Source organism: Neophocaena asiaeorientalis, unplaced genomic scaffold (genome assembly GCF_003031525.2).
Source record: "Neophocaena asiaeorientalis asiaeorientalis breed wild unplaced genomic scaffold, Neophocaena_asiaeorientalis_V1.1 scaffold1, whole genome shotgun sequence".
In the NCBI taxonomy this organism is placed as follows: domain Eukaryota; kingdom Metazoa; phylum Chordata; class Mammalia; order Artiodactyla; family Phocoenidae; genus Neophocaena; species Neophocaena asiaeorientalis.
Genome location: NW_020171981.1, coordinates 4,396,001 through 4,409,934, shown reverse-complemented (window position 1 = coordinate 4,409,934; position 13,934 = coordinate 4,396,001).

The following is a 13,934-nucleotide window of genomic DNA, read 5'->3' as shown; positions in this document are numbered from 1 at the left end:
CGCGGAGCACGGGCTCTAGGCGCAGGATTCAGTAGTTGTGGCTCGCGGGATCTAGAGCGCAGGCTCAGTAGTTGTGGTGCATGGGCTTAGTCGTTCTGTGACATGTGGGATCTTCCCAGACCAGGGCTTGAACCCGTGTCCCCTGCATTGCCACGCAGATTCCTAACCACTGCGCCACCAGGGGAGACCTGGCAGGCATATTCTTAACCACTGCGCCACCAGGGAAGCCCAGGATAATTATTTCTTAACACTGAACATGCTGTCTATGGAAGGTTAAATTCAGAAGTGCCCCTTCTCCAGGGAGTAGCATCTGTCTAAATCTGGAGAGAAAGTTTTCCATGTCATCTAACCAGGGATTTATGCCCCTGAAGCCACTTGAGGTTTCAGGCAGGAGAGTGAGCATTCTTAATCCTGCCTTCTCACAAGACTGGTGGCACTCAACTGAGATGAAAGGATGGTGGGCAATGATGAGTAAACCTGGGAGTGGGGTTTCTACTGAAAGTTCAGATCACCTTCTGAGTTACCAAAATAATACTCTTCCCTTTAAAACTCTATCTACAGGGGTGACCTTAGAATCTTGGATATATTTCCATTAATTTTACTTAGCTTTCTTAAAAGCACTGAGAACTGACACCTCCTACACACACGCAGCTTACTGTCTATGTTAATATGACAACTATTAACACTCTTGCCTGGAAGTTAAAAATGCAAATAAATCCATTGTTCATTTTAAGAACTTCCTAAAAGAACCATCAGCTTTTCAATAGGAAGTATCACTTGACAATTCTGTACACTCCAAGACTCTTAGAACCGCTGGCCTCAAAATCCTTGCTGTGCCCTCCAGTCCTAAACTATTATATCATGACCCTTGCCCAATTCTAATCAAATCCTGCGCCCCCCGCACCTGCACTGAAAGATTCCCGCCCCCACCCCCACCCCAATCTTCAAATTCTCAATAAATACTACTACTTTGTCCTGCCACCTGTCGGCCACTATTACAACTCTGTCAAGATACTAGTCTTCCTTACTGCAGTAAGAATAAACTCACTTTTGTCTTATCAATAGGTTGTTTTGTTGATAGCTTAGAGAGCTAAATTTGACAGCACAGAATAAAAAAAAAGGTTAATTAGTCTGATTTACTTATTTCCAATAGAAGTGTCAAGGGAAGCCTGCAAGTACAACCCTTTATAACTGAATATTGAAGAAATGGGAATTTACATTCAGACCTACAGAGAAAATCTTCCACTTTTATCTTCAACTTCCAGGTATGGAGTCGAACAAAGACTGGGGTTTGGGGTAATTTGTCTGTGCCTGACACAGTGGGTTATCTCATTTAATTCTTATAAGAGAAGCACTTTTATTATCCCCATTTTAGAGATGATAAAATTGAGGCTTAGAGAAATAAAGTTACTTGCCCAAGCTCACACAGCTAGTAAGTGCCATTAGAAGGCTATGAACCCAGCATTCTGACTCAAGTGTACCCTTACTATACTCACTATACTTTTCACGAGAGTTCAGTAATCCATAAGGGACGAAAAACACATAAATGAGTTTAATACCACGATATTGGCTTTAGAAGAGGAATTGACGTGGTGCTAAGATAGAAGAGAATTAATTTTTCCTAGGGGCAAGAAGGAAGGTTTCATAGAAGAGGTGTTAAAGAAAAAATTATTCTGAAGCCTGTTAAATGGTAAGGAAGACTATTCAGAACTGTTGCAATAGGAACATTAAAACAGGGGAGAGAGATTGTGCTCAGCTCCAAATACAATAAGGACAAGTAGGAATTTATAGCCATTAAGCAGAGTGAGGGGGTCAGTAGATGAAAAATTACCAAGAGGACACACCAAGGGTAGTGGGGATTCTTGCTAAACTGACTAAATAGGATTTTTGCTGAGGGCAAGCTAGGGATGGATCAGATATCAGGGGTAGGGGATTCCCTCTAAATTGACTTAGGATTTTTGCTAAAACTGGACTTGGCAAGGATTAGACACAGAAGCCAAATGTTGAGACCTAGTTGAGAAAAGTGCTCAGAGGCACCTAACTGGAGTTTGGTCAAAGAGACAGTCTTTGTCAGATGCTTGATTTATTTGAATAACAAACGTGGCAGGCAGAAAAAGTGATAGGAGAGAAATCTGAGATGGAAGGAGGGAGTGGTCATCTTCAGTGGTGCAGTCCTGTAGAATTCTCTGCGATGATGGAAATGTTCGCTACTTCACTATCTGATCCAGTAGCCACTTGCCACGTGTGGGTATTGAACACTTGAAATGTGGCTATTACAACTGGAAACTGGATTTTTTCTTTTAATGTAAGTTTAACTAGGTCTACGTGATCATTGTCCTGGCTAGTGCAGATCTGCAGCATCTGGGTGGCAGGGGTGTGGACTTTGGGAAGGAGAAGGTGCCCAAGTAGCTGCTGCTACTTTCACCTTTGCCCTCAGCTCCAGCCCTGCCCAGTCCTGTACAGTAGCAATGGCTCCTCTGGCCTTTGGACTCTCGACTCCATGGAAAAGGAAGGTGAGAGGAATTTTTATCACTAAAGCTTGCTGTCTCTGTAACCATTTAGAGACTCTGCAATTTGACGACTTGCAAAGCAGAGATAGCTTGTATGCCCAGGTTTGAGAAAGAGAAGGAATGAGTAATCAATGGGAAGAAGGAGACTATTAATTAGGTCAAGTATGGTATTTTATAAACTTCAGGAGAACGAGGAACCAGGGACTCCCCTGGTGGTGCAGCCTGGGTTTGATCCCTGGTCAGGGAACTAGATCCCACATGCATGCTGCAACTAAGAGTTTGCCTGTCACAACTAAGGAGCCCACATGCCGCAACTAAGACCCGGCGCAAACAGATAAATAAATAAAATTTTTTTAAAAAAAGAGAGAGACAGAAACAGGAGCCAGGTATGCCTCAAATTAACCATGCGTTTCTAAAATGTTCTGGCAAATCAAATCACCTACTAAGCACTTCAGGGGGTGTTAATATTTAAAGTGCTTTGGAATGTCCTGTTAAAAATTTGGCAATAAAGATGTTAAAAAAAAATTGGGGAGAGATATATTTGTTTTTTAAAATTACATTAAATAAACTAAAAAAAAATTCTATAATCCCACCCATGTTTTTAAGACTGCCATCTGTAGAGAAAAATGTGTGTGTTGCAAACCCTTCCTTTAATTAGCTGATTCAGATTGATTTCACGGGAACTATTTCACAATTCTGTAAATTTTAAGTAATTTGTGGACAAGTAATTTCTGACTTGTCTGACAGAGGCTTGATTGTTTTCCCTCCTTTCCTTGTGGAAAAAAATCAGTTTTACCTCTGCTTGCAATTCCTTTCAATATATATTTTTTAAGTATTTATTTATTTATTTATTTGGTTGCATTTGGGTCTTAGTTGCGGCGCACGGGCTCTTCGTTGTGGCGTGTGGGCTTCTCTCTAGTTGTGGCGTGCAGGCTTAGTTGCCCAGCATGTGTGGGATCTTAGTTCCCCGACCAGGGATCGAACCTGCATCCCCTGCAGTGGAAGGCAGATTCTTAACCACTGGACCATCAGGGAAGTCCCTCCTTTCAATACTCTAATGGAAGAAATTTTCACATATTGTGGTATGGGGAAATCATTCTGGCTTGTAGATGATTGAACTTGAATTTTATGCTAACTACAACAGCCTGTTTGTGGCCTATCGAACATATATTATACATCTGTTTTAGTCATCAAAGAAAAGGTTATATTGACCAGAAGTAAAAAATGTCCATGTTAAAAATAAAAAGTACACGCCTCCCTTCCTGGGACACCAATGCTGGTACTCCTTTGATAAGACTCCCTTCCCAGGTGTCAAGGCCATACTGCTTGCTGTGTATGTGCTGATCTGGTGTTTTTTTTTTTTTTTAAACCTTGAAGGAATGTATTCCTGACTTTTTTGATGTTCTTTGTTCTGACAAGATATAAAACTGTGTTGAAAACCATGCTTCTCCCGAGCAGTTCCTCAGAGATATCTGAGGGGCTGTGTCTGTCCTATGCTATAGTCCTCAGTTTGGCTGAACTACAACTCCTTTCTATTCCTATTATAGTTTGGTTATTAATTATTTACATCGACAATGCTTGGAGTTCTTGGCAGGATATCAGAAAAACTGGCCTGAGGTCACGTGGATGCTACTTTGTGCTGGTGCTTGGTACCAAGCCCCCTGAGGAGACTCCCACCCTCCACCCCTGCTTCACAGCACTCTTCAGATGCTTTGGTGAGTTTTTCCTGATATCTGGATATCCTTTCATTAAGTAATGGTCCGTCACTTTTATTTGAGCTGTTATCTTAAGATTCGTAGTCTTAAGGGGGTAACAGTTCATTTTCTAGGTGAAAGTAACCTAGGGAGAATTCCTAGACAAAAGGACCTAGGGGAAAATTCCTAGGCAGGGACCTAGGGAGAATTTCTAGGCAAAGGACCTAGAAAGAACTTTGGAGTGAACTATGTCAGCTGACCTTTTTAAAAAAATGTAGCTTAAAATTGGAAAGATGTGTACTTTATAGTAAAATTAAACTTTAAAAAAAAAGTGGGAGGGCTTCCCTGGTGGCGCAGTGGTTGAGAGTCTGCCTGCCAATGCAGGGGACACGGGTTTGTGCCCAGGTCCGGGAAGATCCCACTTGCCGCGGAGCGGCTGGGCCCGTGAGCCATGGCCGCTGAGGCTGCGCGTCCGGAGCCTGTGCTCCGCAACGGGAGAGGCCACAACAGTGAGAGGCCCGCGTACTGAAAAAAAAAAAGTGAGAAACTATGCTTCTAAAACCTATCAGCTCCCAGACAGACAGCGACCCACTGGAACTGTTGGCTTCATGTACAATTACGGAGCCAATACTTGCAAGTACTTATCTAACCCTAAAATGGCCAGGATGGAGCTCTTTTGACATTCCAGAACTGCTTTTTGCATGTGCAGTTAAAGAAATCTGGCTTGATAAAACATCTTTTCAAAATTCTTACCCTGAGAGAACAAAAGTACTCCTAGGAGAAAACTTGAAGTTATAACTCTTATCATGTCCTTGAAATGCAAACACAGCCCACATTGCCTGAGACTACAGCCTTGGCTCAATTACTGGAAACTAAAATTGAAAACAAAAGGCAGGTGGGGAGAAAGGGAGGAGAGAGGCCTTTTAAACTCAAGCAAGAAAACTATGAGATCTCTGTGTGTGTCTATCTGTCTATACGTGTGTCTTGTGTGTGTGTTATAAATATGATGTTTCTACCTTCAGATGATATTATCAAAATTAATTTGTAAAAGAGCTCTATTTAATTGACTTAAAAGTAAGCACTTACAAATCAAATATTTCTACATGTAATGAAAAACTAACCCCAATTTTTAAAGGATCACATGATCTAAGATTAATCTTTAATGAATGAAAACAAGTTTAAGTTATTGGTTTTATTAATACAGGCATGTCTTTGGAGTCATCAACATTAAGTATAATACTTTTAATGTGCCTGGGTTTACTGAAAGTCAATAAACTTATGTTATCTCTGTTATAAAACTTGTCAACAAGAAAATTAACTTGGTATGATGATATTTTCATAAGTAATAAAATAGAGACAAATAGGATAAGAGTTTTTAGGTGATTAAGAATAATTACATTTTAAAAAATTAATTAATTTAAAATTTTTCTTTATTTATTTTTGGCTGCGTTGGGTCTTTGTTGCTGCTCGTGAGGTTTCTCTAGTTGTGGCAAGCGGAGGCTACTCTTTGTTGCAGTGGACGGGCTTCTCATTACAGTGGCTTCTCTTGTTGCAGAGATCAGGCTCTAGACACACAGGCTTCAGTAGTTGTGGCATGCAGGCTCAGTAGTTGTGGCACACAGGCTTAGTTGCTCCATGGCATGTGGGATCTTCCTGGATCAGGGCTCAAACACGTGTCCCTTGCATTGGCAGGTGGATTCTTAACCACTGTGCCACCAGGGAAGTCCCGAGAATAATTACATTTTATGGTATGTCTATTTTTTTTTTTTTGGCCACACCACACTGTTTGTAGGATCTCAGTTCCCTGATCAGGTCACAGCAGTGAAAGTCCAGAATCCTAACCACTAGACCACCAGGGATCTCCCTGGTATGTCTACTTAAAAATAGGTTCTCCAGATTTTTGGGTTTTGCTAAATTAATTTAAATAATGGAACTCATTGAATATTCAGATCATTTCCAATTACGATAAAATACTAAAACATTAATTGCTAAGCAAGTCTAAGTTTACCTACTTTGTCTTCTTAGATGTTTGGGTTTATTGGAAGAGAAAATGTATGTTTCTAGAGGTTTGGAAATATATTCATAAGTTCACCAATCAGGAAATGTTGGTATGACAAACAGTTCACAGTTGCTTGCTTCTTGGTTTCTTAATCTAGCAACTAAGGTTTTTTAAGGGCTAAAAATTATAATACACATGTAATTAAAGCTACTAGAAATAATATGGGAAACGTTTCAGTATACAAGGAAAATAGGTGTGTGTTTTAAGTAAAAGAAGGTATGAGGAGGGACTTCCCTGGTTGCACAATGGTTAAGAATCCAGCTGCCAATGCAGGGGACATGGGTTCGATCCCTGGTCCGGGAAGATCCCGCATGCCATGGAGCCACCAAGCCCGTGCGCCACAATTACTGAGACCACATGCTCCAACTACTGACGCCCGCGTGCGTACAGCCCATGCTCTGCAACAAGAGAAGCCACCACAATGAGAAGCCCGCGCACCTCAATGAAGAGTAGCCCCTGCTCGCCGCAAGTAGAGAAAGCCTGCGTGCAAAAACAAAGACCCAATGCAGCCAGAAAAAAATGGTATGAGGAATGGAAATGAATTTTGTTAAGGGAAAAGAAAGTAATTTTGTCCTAAAGTGTCTCAAAGGGAGATATTAAACTAATTGGGCTTATTTGTTATGTTAAATTACATGGGAAGCATTGTCAAATAAAAGGTAACATTAAGCCTCCTTTATGTTATGCCTATATAAATATATATTATAAACGTTCCAGAAATTATGTGAAATTCCTGGAAGTGTTTTTTTTTTTGGCTGCTTCAGGTCTTAGTTGTGGCATGTGGGGTCTTTGTTGTGGTGCGGGGGCTTCTCTCTAGTTGTGGTGTGTGGGTTTTCTCTCTCTAGTTGTGGCATGTGGGCTCCAGGGAGCGTTGGCTTTGTAGTTTGCAGCACGTGGGCTCTCTTGTTGAGGCGCACAAGCTCAGTAGTTGTGGCTGGCGGGCTTAGTTGCCCTGTGGCATGTGGGATCTTAGTATCCTGACCGGGGATCGAACCTGTGTCCCCTGCATTGGAAGGTGGATTCTTTACCACTGGACCACCAGCGAAGTCCCTCCTGGAAGTCTTATATGTCCTCACATAAAAATGTCATTAGTCATCAAAATTGAGGCTCACACTAAAGGGACTGAACCGAAGTATTAGGGAAATGCTCTAGCTGACTTTCATACAAAGGCAACAACAACAGAATCTGTAAAGGTTATGGCACGTGTAGATAAAGTCCATTCTGCTTTTGCAAAAATGAACCCCTTGCTGTCAGACTTTTGCCATCTTGATGTCTTTGTAACATGACAACAGTCTGCTCCCAAATCAGAGAAATTAAGATGGGTAAACAATAGCTGTAAATTAAACAGTTGGGGCTGCTATGGGAAACCCAATACAGCTGCTTGGCTCTTCCTGGCTCCCTGGCAACCCCCTTTTTGTTTGATGGGTTAAAGCCTTCCCTTGCTGCAAAGCTGACATCCTCCCAAGGACAAAGAAACTGTTAGAAAATGTATTTTCCGTGTGGGGTATGCTTTCCACAGTCTCCGGTGATCAAGGCACCCATTTCACTGAGCAAATCATAGGAGTCTTCTTTTTATCTTTTAAAATAAATTTTTTTTATTTTTAATTTTTTGACCATGCCACATGGCATGCAGGATCTTAGTTCCCCAACTGGGCATCGAACCTGTGCCCCCTGCAGTGGAAGCACAGAGTCCTAACCACTGGACCTCTAGGGAATTCCCAATCATAGGAATCTTTAAAAAAATCTTACAAACTTCTTAAAATGATTACTGTCACCATCATCCTCAATCACCAGGCATGGTCAACAAATCTAAAGGAAAAACTAAACTCAAGCAGAACAAACATCAACTACATGGGATTTGACTAATTGGTAAATGTGATTATGATTTTTGTGACTTTTTATCTGAAATACTACTGGCTTTTGGGCTTCCCTGGTGGCGCAGTGGTTGAGAGTCCGCCTGCCGATGCAGGGGACACGGGTTCGTGCCCCGGTCTGGGAAGATCCCACATGCCGCAGAGCGGCTAGGCCCGTGAGCCATGGCCGCTGAGCCTGCGCGTCCGGAGCCTGTGCTCCACAACGGGAGAGGCCACAACAGTGAGAGGCCCGCGTACCGCAAAAAAAAAAAAAGATTTACGATCAAAAGCGGGAAATAATGGAAGAAATTTTCACATAGAGGTATGGGGACGTCATTCTGGCTTATAGATGATTTAAGTTGAATTTTATGCTAACTAATACAGACCGTTTGTGGCCTATCAAACATACATTATGCATCTGCTTTACTCATCAAAGAAAAGGGGACATTGACCAGAAGTAAAGAATATCCATGTTAAAAATAAAGTTCCTGGGACACCAGTGCTGGTACTCTTCTGATGATAAGACTCCCTTCCCAGGTGCTAAGGCCATACTGACTTGCTGTGTACATGTTGATCTGTTTTGTTTTGTTTTTTCCTGGAAACCTTGAAGGAATGTATCCCTGACTTGTTTGATGTTCTTTGTTCTGACAAGATATAAAACTGTGCTGAAAACCATGCTTCTCCAGAGCAGTTCCTCAGAGTTATCTGAGAGGCTGTCTCCTGGTTGGCTCCAATACAACTCTTTTATATTCCTATTATAGTTTGGTTATTGATTATTTGTGTTGGCAATTCTTTTTATCAGACAAATTGTACTGCTTTTTTTGAACCAGCTGAACGATCTGACTATCTTGACTATCTTCAGTGAATAAGTTAAATAACATCTTTAACATGCATTCACTTTTATGCCAGTATGGATCATGGTTTAATCTTTTTTTTGTTTTTGTTTTGTTTTTTAATTAATTTATTTTATTTTGTTTATTTTGGGCTGCATTGGATCTTTGTTGCTGCTCACGGACTTTCTCTAGCTGTGGTGAGCGGCAGCTGCTCTTCGTTGCAGTGCGCAGGCTTCTCATTGCGGTGGCTTCTCTTGTTGCAGAGCACTGGTTCTAGGCGCCCAGGCTTCAGGAGTTGTGGCTCGCAGGCTCTAGAGCGCAGGCTCAGTAGCTGTGGTCCACGGGCTTAGTTGCTCCGTGGCATGTGGGATCTTCCCGGACCAGGGCTCGAACCCATGTCCCCTGCACTGGGAGGCGGATTCTTAACCACTGTGCCACCAGGGAAGCCCCGGTTTTACCGTTTTTGGTGAACATTCTCTTAGTATTTCAAAATTTTAATGCAAACAAATACATGTTTGACATAATTATAGTCACAGCCTTTATAAAATTATTTTTCACTTACTACTATTAGGTAAAAAATTCTTTTATACTGCTGTAAAACTTCATAATGATTGGTTTTGGGTTTTTTTTGGTTGTTGTTACATAAGTGATTCTACCACAGTCTACTTCCCCATTCTCTAACCATTGAATATTTAGGTTATGCATTAAACACACTTTATTTATTTATTTATATTCTTTTTTGGCTGTGCTGTGCAGCATGTGGGATCTTAGTTCCCTGACCAGGGGTTGAACCCATGCCCCTGCAAGTGGAAGCACAGAGTCCTAGCCACTGGAATGCCAGGGAATTCCCTAAACAACTTTTAAAAAGCAAAGATTCTACATCTATTTAACTGCTTTGTAATTCTTGAATTTGACTATCATTACTATTTTTACCCTATAAAATGACAGCAATGTGTAAGTGAGAGGAATCCATACTATATACCCATGTCACACACATAAATATCGTTTGGCCCACCAAAAAGGAGTGTTGGTGGGAAATGAGTGTTCCAAGCACTTTGAAGAAAAATAAAAAGGCAACTTTGCAGAGGATCCTTTGCTACATGCAGTGCACTTATAAGTGCATGTGTCTGGGTGTCTCCCATGGCACCCAGCAAACTGCCTTGCTCATAGAAATTGTTCAAGTAATGTGCCTGTTATTTCAGCTGCAGTCAGGGCACTTTCTATGGAACTTGTTTCTAAGAGCATCTATGCCAAGAAAAGGGTGCCCTAAAAACAACCATGAATAGCTCCTTTCAAGGAAAGCTGTTTTCCCCAGAAGGCAGAGGGAAGATGAAGAAGGACGAGATAAAAACAGAAGCCTGGAGAGCTTCCCTGGTGGTGCAGTGGTTAAGAATCTGCCTGCCAATGCAGGGAACATGGTTCAAGCCCTGGTCCAGGAAGATCCCACGTGCCGCGGAGCAAGCCTGATCACAATTAGTGAGCCTGCGCTCTAGAGCCCACGAGCCACAACTACTGAAGCCCACGCAACTAGAGCCCATGCTCTGCAACAGGAGAAGCCACCGCAATGAGAAGCCCGTGCACCACAACGAAGAGCAGCTTCTGCTCGTGGCAACTAGAGAAAGCCCGTGCAGCAACAGAGGCCCAACGCAGCCAAAAATAAATAAAATAAATAAATTTAAAAACAAAACAACAAAACAAAAAAACCAAAGAAAACCCAGAAGCCTGGAAGGTCCATTGCCCTCGTCAAGTAACCCCATTCCCAGGGGCTCTCTCAGCCCCACCAGATACATACCAAAATGGGAGGCATCAAAAGAGGTGCTGGACAGCAACTTCTGTTTCTGTTTCACCAATAACAGTACTAAGAATGTGTGAAGGAAGGAGCAGTTCTCTATGAAACCCTGCAAGGCCTTGGCCAAGCCACCATATTTTTCCGGGCCTCACTTTCCTCATCTGAATACAAGAGAAATACCAGGGTCTTTGAGATCTCTTCTGATTTAACAAGACTTCTGATTCTGTGATTGGACACAGTTCTATAACATTCCCTAATACATGGCAGCATTTCAACTCCCTACTTCCTCCCTGGTACATATACCAAGACTTTCTTTTGACTGGCACAGGAAGAGAGTGATTCGAGGCGGGACCTTGGTTCAGGGGAGCAAAAGCAGGACTCTCTCTTTTTCATTAATTACTTAAAGGAAGCATCTCAAACTGAGAGTGTGTGTCAACTGTAAACAACCTTCTGAGGGGTTTGTTATTGTTTTACTATTTATTTAGTCAGGTGGGTGCCTTAGGCACAAAAAGTGAAAACAAAAGTTTCAGACCTGTATTTTTTCACACAATCTTTCCTCTGAGTTGGAGCTCAGAGGAGGGTACATAGTTCACATTTTGCAACGACCAGAAGGACCCTCCAACACACTGCTTCAACCTTCATACCCAGGCTCAGAAAACCCCTCACTTATTTGTCACGTGTATTTTTCTGTTTCCGGTTTGTCTGCTACAAATCGCTGATGCTCTCAGATCTCCTGGCTGTCACTCTCTGGCCCTGGAGAGGATGCCCAATGGGGTCGAAGCCTGCTTTATTCTACAGTGGGGGCAGCTCTACTATTCATCCTGTGTTTGTTCTTGTCATCAACCCTGAAAGGACAGCAGTGCCAGGCTCTGGCCTATTAGCTCCCACTGCAGCCAACCCTCTCATAAATAACCCGTTGTCAGGGATTTTAATGGAAGCCCTCTGGAAGCTGTAAATCTTTGCAGCTCCCTCCTGCATCCTCTCCCTCATTTCCATCACAATATCACTCCACAGGAACCAGAGACCAAAGTGTGAGCTTGCCAGAGCAGATTGGTAGGACACTGGGGAAAGAAAGAGGCAGGATGGGGGGCAGGGGAACCAAGCTGGGACAGTTGGTCTTAGGGAAGCATCTGCTGAGTGACAAGTCGATGATGGTCACCTGGGTCCTCGAGGCCCTGGAGAGGGGGAAGGGCAAGATGGCCTAGGGCCACCTGGAGGGAAGAGGGAAAAGGGAAGAGGGAAGAGGACAGGATGGCAGAGAGTTTTCTGGAAGAGCAGCAGATGGGCTGCTGGTTCCACCTCGGGCCCTACAGTGTGAATTTAAGTACCACGTAGCAGGATTTCAGTGTCTGCTTCGGGTTAAGCTATGCCTTTGCCTCTATCCTCCTGCCTGGGCAGATCAGCAGGTAAAGGGGCAGTGTCCTGTGTTGGCAGGAAATCTTTTCCTCTACCAATTTAGGTCTGAAAGGTAACAGTTTATATGCATACGAGAGCAGTCTAGAGTGAGTAACTCCCCCGATAGCTAGGAATTAAGGTTTATACATCAGTTTAATAAGGGTGTGTGGGGGGGTATTCAAGGCTTCAAAGGATGGAAGGCTCTGATGAGACTTATTTAGACAGTTTGTTTGGAATATCCGTGTATCCCGGGATGGTGCCTCCCTGACTGGAGGTCTCCCTGGAGGGGTGGGGGTGTTGCTGGGTTGTAACCGCTGGCTCTTATAAACCTCTGCATTATTCAGATAAGGAAAGTTCAGATTTCTTTCTGCATCTGCTGTAGCTCAAATGTTTCCACCTTAAAGTAAAAACCATCCTGAAGGGTTTTTTTCTAGTCCCTTCACCTGCTGTTTCTCCAGTATCCTATCACAGCATAGCATGAAGTCCTGGGCATAGTCACTGACCAGAATGTTCCCAATGAATCTGCTAAAAGCTCACATACTCTAAGAAACACTCCTGGACTAACTCCAACATGCTTCACATCAGAGATGTGGACTTTGCCTCTTCCCTTAGTTGTTTCGACTACAGGTTTTCTGAGATGGCCTTGTTTCTCCTTTTTACATGTCTCCCCTCAACTGCTGGAAAAGAGCTCTACCCTCAGTGGAGAGTAATGATACAAATCTTACATAAATCTTACTCCTTGGGACTAAATGATTTTTTTTTTACAGGAGCGGTTACATTTCAGTGGCATCAAGTTAAGCATCTGGAAACATTTCAAGAATGAAGAGGGATGGACACAGGCAGCAAGACTCCTCGGCTCAATCCGTAAGGGAGTTTCTCCAAATCACTACGGTTCAAGACCTTAACATCTATCCTTTGTTCAATCTTTCACCAATCCTGAATCAACCCAGGCAGAAACGGCCCTACTGGCTGCCAATCCTTTGCAGGCAGGACTCTGAGCTTAGACAGGTGGAAACGTTAGGAAACCACAATTATTTAAATCCAGTCACTACTCTGATTCTCCACCTAAGGACAGTCAAGGTGTTGCTTCGAGAAGCCAAGACCCCTGAGCCCTGGGCGGCCCTCTCTTATTGGCCAGTTCAGTGCAAGGGCCAGGACCCCCCACGCTCTGAGGAGATGTCATGATTCAATAAGCCTGAGCTGTTCATCACAGGTTTGTGATACCCATTTTACTGCTAAAGAAGCGAGGCCTCAGGTCACGTCAGCTGCCTGAGGTTACACAAGCAACCTGAGATCTTGACTTAGATCTCAATCCAGTGCTCTCTGCAAGGTGCCTCCTGCTCCCGGTTTCGGCTTTTTATCCTCCGCAGAGGCCCGAAGGGCAAGGCGCCCCTAGCTCGGCGCCACCCGCGCCGCCGGAGCTCCGGAGGTAGACTTGCTGATCTGCGTTAGCCAGGACGTTCCAGCCGCGCCTGCGCACGACGCCCCGACGGCGCGGGCCCGGACCGACGCGGACGCGGGGGCGGGGCGGACCGGGGAGGGCGGGGACCTGCGTAGGGTGAGCGGTAGTCGCGCCTCGCGCGCTGGGAGCGCGGCCCGGCGTCCCCGCGTCCTTGGCGTCTCCCGGGGCGACCTCGGGCGCTTCCTTCTTCGAGCGGTTAATTGGGGAGCGGGATGGGCGCGCATGTCAGCCTACCGCAGGGGCCAGTCGAAGGCCTGGAAAGCCCTATATGCAAATAGGAGGGCCGGGCAGACCCCAAGTTAGGAGGGGCGCGGGTTGGGGTTACGGGTTGTCTGGCAGCCA